The following is an 8,073-nucleotide window of genomic DNA, read 5'->3' as shown; positions in this document are numbered from 1 at the left end:
TAAAACATTGCTGTATTTTATGAATATATTTACATAGAAAAATACACCACTGATGTCAGTGATGTCTTTTGGGGGAAGAATAGAGACTTGGGTGTCTGTCACTAGGGCCACTCTTCTTTCATGCACACTGTTTTGCTTAGCCTTAAAACAACCTAGGAAATACATCCAGACTGCAGATTACAGACAAAGAGTCCGTGTGTTCCTCCCTCACACAGCTGGGCATCCTCTGTCTCTCAGCTACTTCAAATATCGGAATGACTTCTAATGCCGGCCAGTGTGGGAACAAAACACAAAATAAGTAGATGCTCAGAGTGTTTAACTGTTCATTAGAAAATGATGCAGATTAGAGCGAGGCGGATAGAGGATAAAGGGTGTTGCTGGGTGAGATAGGAAGGTGGTATTGGAGGAAGGCTTAGAAAGAGGGCATCTGGGTGGAGAGCACCCGGACAGGGGGTTGCCAGTGTGCACGGAGATCGCAGGCGGGAAACACGCCTCTCAGGAAACTCAAGGCGACTGGTGGAGCTGGAGCGGAGTGAAGACAGAAAACCAGGTAGCACAGGACATTTGGTTCCCCCTGGGAGGGAAGTGGGGGGCCGCTGCAGGGCTTGGAGCACAGGAGTGCCACAATCTCATCTGGGTTTGAACAGCATCACCAAGCTGATGTTTTGAGGTGGAATGTCAAAGGACAAGAATAGCTGGGAGCCCAGTGGGAAGGCCAAGGCATTGGTCCGGAGGAGAAGTGGGTGATGGTGTCTCAGACCAAGGCAAAGGCACTGGCAGAAGAAGATGAGAACTAAAAATAATTTGATCTTATTTTGAATGCAGAACCAAGAGAGTAAAGTCAGGAAAGAAAGACATGTGAAAGGGGATTCTGAGGGGTTTTGTTTGTTTTGTTTGTTGTTTTTGTATGTATGAAACATCTGAAAAATGTTGTTGCATTGCCATAAGGTTAACTGAGGTAAAGGGCAGGGAGCAGGGTTGGGATGCAGGAGAGCTTTCCAGGGTAGAGGTGTGATGTTTTCTGTGTCTGTAGCCATATCTATGGCAACTGTTGAACAGGTAGGCAGACATCTGAATCTGGAGTTTGGGAGAGAAATATGGGGAAGATCTGTACCTTTGTCAACTGTCACTATGTTGATGGCATTTGAAGCCCTGCAATGAACAAGACTACTAAAGCTATTAAATGATAGGTCTGATGACCCCCAAGTCCTTTATGCTGTCGCCTAAAGGCAGGCTAATGGAGACAAATGTGAGTTGAAGCTGTGGTAGCATGCTATGAGTAACAGCATTCTGTAGCTCTATGGCGCAGGCCAGGACCTTTTGCAGAGCGGATTCTTCCAAAGAGACTTGAAGGATGAATAAGAAGGTGAACATTTGGAGGGGAGAGGCAGAGAGAAGAAAGTCAAGAAAGAAAGTGGTTCCAGCTGGCTGCAGGAGTCAGGGTGGGGTCCTGGGTGTTTGATGAAGAGTACAGGTGAAGGAAGAATGTGGTATAGGCATGGAAGAGGATCTGAAAGGAGTAGGAGAGGAAGGGAAGGGCTTCATTAAAAATATTCACACAAAAGTTATGAACTTGGGCTCAGCAGGAACCTTTCAAAAGGCTGAGAGGAAAGACTACAAAACAAGAAATTAAAACCTTTTCATTGGAAATAACATTAGCAGGCGTTTCAAGAGTGATGTAATGGAAGATGCTTATACGGCATATATATACCACAGACATGGGAGAAAGCGCGTGGATGGTTGGTGGTGATTAGTGCTGATTTTTAATGAGACAAAATCTAGACTCACCAGAGAGATGAGCCTCTGAGTATGTGTGTGTATGTGTGTGTGTGTGTGTGTGTGTGTGTGTTTGTGTGTGTGTGTCTGCATGCATGTGTGACTCTTGTCTTGGCTACATTAATTGATGAATGAAGACCCGTCTTAATTGTGAATGGGTCATTTCCTAGGCAAGGGATCTTGGGATGCATTGCGTGAGGAACGTGAGCTGAGCACAAGCACGCACTCATTGCTCTCCACTCTTGATTGTTGATGCAGGAGGACAAGTTCCTTTAAGATCTGTGCTATGGCCTCCTGCTACGATGGAGTATAACCTGGAGCTGCAAGTCAAAACCGGCCCTTCCTTCCTTTCCTTTCTGTTGTTTCTGTTTAGGTCATCTTGTCCCCACAACAGGGAAATAAAGTAAGGCAATGGCTCACTTGAAAACAGGCTCCCAGAGTATGATACTTCAGATCAAAGCAAGGTAGAAAGACTACCAGTCTTTTACTACTGTCATTTACTAAGCATTAAATTGTAAGAGATTAGTGAGGAATAATAGGAACCAGATATGGTGTGCCTGGTGGTGCAACCTTCATGTTGAAAGCTGTGGAAGCCTTTTTTAATTGAGCAAAAGAGGATAAACAGGCATGTAAAATAACGAGGAAATCGCTAAAGAGAGGGTGGCTGGCTGTGGCTGTCCTGCCTTCCGATGACAGAACAGGTCGCGGCTAATGAGTGGTGACAAGCTGTTTTCTGTGAGTCCAAAAGAGGGAGAGGCTGCTGTAAAGAGTTTTGCAGTGATGGGGGAAAGATTTTTTTATTTTAATGTTCAAATGTGTTATAGTGGATTTTGTGTTTGCCTTTTCTGAAAGATTTTAGCAGCTAGATAGAGCAAAGGTTGACAAAGTCTTAAGCAAGAAAACACGGGCAGTCTTGGTGTTTTTCTTGTTGGACTTATTTGCTGTAATTGCCCCTTTATTAGTCTTATAGCAAGGTTGTAATAAAGTAGCATAAATGGGAAGCTTAAATTACAGGAGTGTACTTGCTCCCAGCCAGGAGGCTGGATGTCTAAGATCAAGGGACCAGTGGGAGTTTTCTCCTGTTCCCATGTCTTTACAGGGTGTCTGTGTCCTTATCTCTTGTTCTCATAAAGATACCAGCCAGATTTGATTAGTGACTGCCCAAATGGTCCCATTTTAATGAATTACCATTCAAGGTCTCTATGTCTAAATACAGGCATGTCTCAAGAAATCAGGGGTTAGGTTTCTATCAGTGAACTTTATGGGAACACAGTTCAGCCCATAATAGCCCCCAGGTAGGAACTCATGCCAAGGTCAAGAGAGGGGCAGAGAAGAATTGCTATTGCAAGGTTGCCAGGACTTCTCAGGGGTGACTCAAGACTCTGAAGAGTAGCGAGGAGAGCAACAGCTATTGCTCAGGGAATTCTGGACACTTCCTAATACTTCAAATTTGTTACACAGATTCTCATCTACTTGGGAAGGACCGTGGAAGGGAGAAGCCATTCTTCATGAATACAATGGGCAGCTAATTCTGAGTTAAAGAAAATTTTCAAAATCTGTTTGAGCAATACGGGGTTTCCTGACAATAAGCCCTAAATAATCTTAGAGAAACATCCTGAAAAAATACTCTCATCATCTCACGGTTATGGTTTTGATATTTGTATCTTCCTCAAATTCTTCTGCTGAAATCCTACCTCTAAAAATGGTGGACATTAGCAGGGAACTTTTTTGGAGTCCAGAGGTCATGAGGGCAGGGCAGATGTGGCGGTCAGAGGATGTATTTCAGGCCAGGACATGTAACTTGTCCTATCTCTCAGCGCAGAGGTGGGGAGGTGCAGGGGGTCGGGGGGCAGTAACTGAGATCTAGCATGTTCCTCTGAGAAGGACACCTTCGGGTCAGTATCTAAGGAGAACCTTGTAGTTCAAAGTCTCTTAGAATTTCCTTAGTTATATGTCCCATGAGAAGTCAAGCGACTTTGCTTTTGTCCTGACCTTCTGGAGACTGTGCGTGGTGGAGGCTCTCTGCCAGTTAATGTCAGCTTCGAAAGAACCTAATAGCCATGGCACCACAGACACAGCTCCGACCTACTCCCAGTCACCACCTTTTATCAGCACTGATTTGCCGCTGTTTTTAATGCATAATAAGCTTAGCACTGAGGCCCTGGTAATTCCTACTGCAGGCTTAATAGGAAAAGAATCATTTCCTAAATAAAGTGCTCATAAACGATTTGCATGTTCAACTGTAGGGGGAGTGAATATTCATAGCAGGAAAATTCTACCGAAGAAAGGGACTCTAATGGTTACCAGGGATTTGGAAACTTAGAAACAGCTTATAAATATCGGTATATTACGAAGATTGCAAATTACTCTGTTATTAAATCATAAAAGTCTCAACTTTTACCACAATAAGGTTCCGAATGCTCAATATTCTCCTGCCATTTAACTAGAACACAGTTTTTCCTAGATACAAATGGATGTATTAATTTCCATAAAGCTGTTATCTTTTTTACAGTGTATTTAGTTCAGATCCAGTTTCTATTTCCACTAAAATAATGGTCTGTGAGACACAGAGTCTATTTTATATGACTAATTAGAATAGTGTGTGGGAAAAATAGGTTTGCAGGTAATATTGAAATTAAATATGCTAATCTGTACCTCAGTGTGCACATTTTATATGAGCTTTAATTTGCCAAATAAATTATAGTTCTATGTTTATAAGGTGCCCTTGAAGAGTGTCCTATTTTTGAGTACTAATGCTATGCAGGAAACAAATATTCAAAGCCTTTAGCTATAGGCTACACTTGCATAAATTAAGACATCAGCTCTTGCTTGGGAGGTCGAGTCACAGAATCTCTGCTTTCTAAAGCACCCTGAATTGTTAATATGATTTTTTAACTATGGTTACTAATATTAAGATAATAAATAATATTTGGTTTCAATATTGCACCCTCAGCCGGGGCGTAAATTCATTTTGAGTGCTGTGTTGAATTAATGTACAATAAACATACAGTTTGCCATCAGGAATTCTCGATGAAATGCAGGAAGTGGGGTCTTTGCTTATGCATCGGCATCCGCACGCTTGCTCTGTTTAATTTTAGCTCTTTACAAAATTGCTCCTCTGACAGTCCTCTTTATTTTAATGTGATAGTTTTAAGATTAACCATAAATGGTATGTGAAGTAGGTTATAGTGATGATGTAAGAATATAGGACCCTTTCCACCATTTGTCACCTAAGGTCAGGACTCTTGGCTGCCCTAGCTGGGCAAATGGTGGGTCAGGGGGTCTGCCAAGTGGTTGTGCGACCCACGAGCTACTGAGAGCCTCAGAAGGGAGTCGAACACAAAGGCAATGCCAAAGAAAGCAGTGTTGCTGTTGGAGAGAGAATCTCACCTCAGTGACAGCAATTGCCACCCATGGCTGAGACAAATGACAAATACGTTTACAATGGTTCATATTGTTGCCTAATTGGTTAGTCTCTTTTTATATCTGTTTCAATTAAAACATTTAGAAATTTGGACCTAAAAGCAGAAAGAATACACTGAACCCAGGCTTGCAACCAAGGAGAAGGAGAGCCCAGCGTGGCAAAGTACAAGATTGATCTGTATCAGTCAGTCTAACAAAGTGATGGAGACTGGTGGTCTTAATGAGTTTGTGAGGCTCAAGATCTGACATCAGGGTGCTAGCATGGTGTGGCTCTGGTGAGGACCTTCTTATTTCCAGGTGGCTGTCTCTTTCCTTCTTCTTCACAGGGAAGACAGAGGGAGCAAGTCCTCCCCTCTCTTTTCTGATAAGAATACAGCTCCCACTGACTTGGAGCCCCACCCTCTCCCTCTGTCTAACTCAAGAACTTCTGTAAAGTCCCGGTCTTTAGGCAGAGTCACACCGAGTGTTGAGTCAATACACGTACCTGCGAGGGAAGGATAATTCACTTTGTAGTGCTTACTAAGTTACTTAGTATGACTTTATTTTGGCTTTAGAAGGTTTATTTTAGTATATTATATTTTATTATATTTATATTTCATTATATTTATCCATCACATGTATGTGTGAGTCTGTGTGGAGGTACATGCTTGTGAGTGAGGGTTCCCATGGGTCCCCTGGAACAGGAGCTGGGTTTTTGAGACACCCAGTATGGGTGCTTCCGCGTAAACTTGGATCTTCTGTTCTTAACTGGTGAGTGCTTAAGATAATTAAACAACAAAGGTCCGTAATGATTTCTGTAGCCAAAGATCCTTCTGGTAGCTTGAGAGAATCTGTGTATTCTCCCATGATTAAGTTTTAAGTGCGTAAAGTATTACATAGGATTATAAAGAAAACAATTATATGGAAAACAATTAATAAAAGTATTTAAATGTTGTGATATAGAGATAACAGTTCATTATGAATACATTGAATAAAATCTAGCAGTGAGTCTAATACCTATCAATTTAAGGTGGTGATGAAAAAAATATATTAAAATAGGTATGGCTACTAATATAGTTTAAAAATTCCAGTATTTCTACTGGTGACCGTGTCACCAGTAGATGTTATTATGACTAAATCCTGGCATTTATAGTGGAAAGAAATCCAACATATATTTTAATACATTTTTTAATTCTATGCAAGGATCCCCCACCATGTTAAGAAGGTCACTTTTAATATTCTTTTTATTTATTCTTTGAGAATTTCATATATATATATATATATACAGTATATGTTGATCTTATCTACATCTTAAAGTCTGTTTTAAGAATACAGAATACCCAAGATCATAAAACTATGTCAGCTATTATTAACCTTAATAACAGAGAACTTTTCACTATTTTTATTATAGAAGAATTTAGTTTCAAATAAAATTTTAAAAATTGTGTGTTTCAGCTGAGGATGAGAGCATTACTAATTAGTATAAGAGAAACTTTGAATGGGAAATTATTTTAACAAATCCCCTACTTAGGAAGGCACTGCTACAAGAGAATCCACTCTTCACTCACTAAATTCACACATGCTTCCTTTTTGCAACTGGCTGATTTAGGAAAACTCAATATTTTGTGAGCATTGCTAAAATTCCTATTAAGAAAAAATAAATCTGGGTTTACTCTATGTGAAATAGTGCACATATGGTTTTTCTCTCTGTAATTCCTGAGTTTGGTCCTCTCATGTAAAGAAGATGTATAACCAAAATGCAAAACTATTTTCTATATGGGAGATGAAATGCTACTTCTTAAATAGGCCACCCTGAAAGGGAGACAGACTTTTTGGGCATCGTGGTTGGAATGCTGAGGACTTCTTCAGTAAAGCAGTCAACTGCCTTTGGCCACAGATAATCCAACCACGTTTAAGGAGCATGGAATTGTTGACTAAATCTGTCAAGAAATACCCTAACCCTAAAGGCATAGTTAGTAAAGTGTGGAGATGATGAGATGGGTCACAGGAAGTGCCACCATGCAGCCTGAATCTGAGGAGGAGGCCTTTTCAGTGGAACGGACACTGGTCACATGCCACTTCTTGTAAGGGGTTCCTGGTCCTGGTGTCTACAAAACAGTTGATTTTCAAATCATTTGTACTTATCATTTTTAGGAATTCCATCACCAAATAGAAGAATCTGTAATTGCAATACAAATAAATACAAAAATTTTTATGGCATCCAAAACTTCTTCAAAGGATGTATCTATCTTACTGATGTACACTGATCAGGTGATAAGACAACTTCATAGTTTTGGTGGCTTTACCAAGACCACAGGAGTCAGATATAACATTAGGGCTGGCTTGTGATTTATCTGTCTCCAAGTCTTTTTTTTTTACTAAAATCTGTGGTTTGTAAAGTAAGCTTATTCTATTTTTATTTATGTGTATGCATCTGTGTGAGTGTATATCATGCATGCATGTGTAGGTGCCTGTGAAGGCAAGAAGAGGTTGTTAAGAGCCCTAGAACAGATGGCCATGAACCATCAGATATGAGTGCTGGAAAATGAGCTCCAGGCCTCTTAGCTTCTGAGCCATCTTTCCAGTAGAGTCTATGGCTTCTGAAAAGAAGCAAGGAATATCTCACAAGAAATCACATTTCAAGAAGAAGTCAATGAATACACAAATTGTTTAATCAGTATGTATTCCTCAAAGCTCTCTAGTATGACAAGTAATATCCTATGCATCTGTATTATGCCATGGTTTCTGCCTACGAGAAGCTTAAAGTCTAGTGGTGCTGGTATAAATTGGTGTAATTATAGGTAGGAGTAAGGGTATAAAGGTGCCAGGTAGGAGGACCTATTTCTTTTTCTACTGTATCTTTAATAGAGTAGAAAAAGTCAGTGCACACTGACT

At 40.6% G+C, this 8,073-nt stretch overlaps 1 long non-coding RNA gene across 1 annotated transcript in view; it reads left to right on the top strand.

The window, feature by feature from the left end:
* The first annotated feature begins 282 nt into the window (after window positions 1-282).
* Window positions 283-8,073, top strand: part of LOC146891173 (uncharacterized) — a 34,368-nt gene continuing 26,577 nt past the window's right edge. Inside the window, exon 1 of the long non-coding RNA XR_015735242.1 lies at window positions 283-550. This is a non-coding gene — a long non-coding RNA (uncharacterized LOC146891173). The remainder of the gene's footprint in view (window positions 551-8,073) is intronic.

Source organism: Myodes glareolus, chromosome 17 (assembly GCF_982192425.1).
Source record: "Myodes glareolus chromosome 17, mMyoGla1.1, whole genome shotgun sequence".
Classification (NCBI taxonomy): domain Eukaryota; kingdom Metazoa; phylum Chordata; class Mammalia; order Rodentia; family Cricetidae; genus Myodes; species Myodes glareolus.
Note: the sequence above shows the minus strand (reverse complement) of the source record. Positions and strands in the feature narration are given on the sequence as shown.